Source organism: Bidens hawaiensis, unplaced genomic scaffold (genome assembly GCF_021521415.1).
Source record: "Bidens hawaiensis isolate Kalapana, Puna unplaced genomic scaffold, B.hawaiensis_p1.1 tig00007933_1, whole genome shotgun sequence".
NCBI classification, from domain to species: Eukaryota; Viridiplantae; Streptophyta; class Magnoliopsida; order Asterales; family Asteraceae; genus Bidens; species Bidens hawaiensis.
The window spans coordinates 531,014-532,664 of record NW_027491552.1 but is presented as its reverse complement, the minus strand read 5'-3'; positions in this window follow the sequence as shown (position 1 = coordinate 532,664).

Below are 1,651 nucleotides of genomic sequence, written 5' to 3'. Positions count from 1 at the left end.
CCAATTTCTCAAATCTTTACATCAAATCTTCTATTTACAACCAAAGGTATGTTAATTTAACAAATCTATTGTTCCAATTCATCATTCTAGTTCTAAATTAAACCCCAAATCTCACCAATTGATGAAATCGGGTCCAAACCTGGAAATTAGATGGGTGGATTATTTAAATCTAGGATAATGATTTGTTAGAAATATTTGCACTTATGTGTTTCTAAGAAAAACCATTCGGGTTTGGATCATGGATGATCCATATGATAAATCAAACCCGGGTGATATTCAAAACCGGTCGGAATCGCAAGTTCGAGTCTTAAGCATTGTAGAATTTGGATTAAGAACATGGGCTGTGCTTTGAAAAACATGACCCGTGGTAGATTATAGGTCAACAAAAGTCAAAATAAGACATTGGTCAAACTGCCAAGAACCAGCAGTATGGGGTCGTGCTTCCAAAAGCACGGTACCGCGGTTCTTGCTTCTGTTCCAGCTTTTCAGCAATTTTTTTTTGTTAATTTACACTAATCAGAATATAAATTGCAGATGGCTGAGTACGGAGAAGATGAACATGCCCTCTTGATCTTCCATGAAGACATCGACAGAGATGAACGGGCCCGAAAACGAATGGGTTACCTTAACAATCGTCATCCAGAACCAAATTTTTATGCTTGAAAAAACACGTCAAAGCTAGTAAATCAATGGAGGAGGTATAAGAATCTCGTGAAAGGACCATGGGAACGTGTTCTGAATGAAAAGGGTAAATAAGTGACCGAACTGACAAACGAGTTTTTGGCCTCGTTCTCTTTCAAGAGGAGCAATCTGTCTATGTGGGATGAGGATGCCGTTGAGTTTAGGTATAGGGGAGAATGGTACACGACATCGGTCACCCAACTCGGGATCGATTTGGGTATCTACACGTGTGACAAGAGTACAGGCATGGCAACAACTGAGTTACGGGATGAAGCTATGGCTACATTTGGGATGAAGATACTGACGATTAAGCAGAGGCAGGTGATACCAGAGTACAGGCATGGCAACAACTGAGTTACGGGGATGAAGACTACTGTGCCAGCAGCACAAAGAGCACCGCCCAATGCGACCCACTGATGAGATACATTCACCGACTGCTGAGCCACACGGTTTGTGACACTCGTCAATTTCAGGTTAACTCCGTTAACCCAAACTCCATTAATTCAAAATCAAGATCACATGAACTATGTCATTCCAGTTAACACATTTCCTCATTGCATTTAATTAGAGTTTAAATGACACATGACAATCAGTACACAAATAGTCTTTCGCAGTTTTACCGAATCACACACGAGTCGGTTCAAACCGTTGGTGAACAAACAATAAATATTATAAACAATTACTTGGTATAAATACGTGTTATGTTTATATGTAATTTGGTGCTTGCATGTATAACATCATATTATGGATGAAATAGACTAGTTTGTGATAGAATTAAACTAAATAGATGTTGAGGGTGCAACTTGTAACATGTGAAATAATTAATTATTATATAAACAAATTTAAAACACAAACCCTAACCCTCTCCCTCTTACGATGGCAGCCCCCCCCCTTGTTCGGCCGAAACACACAACACACACACAGATACAATCATCCTTGCAAGCTTGTGGTAGGTTTAAGGTGCTAACTA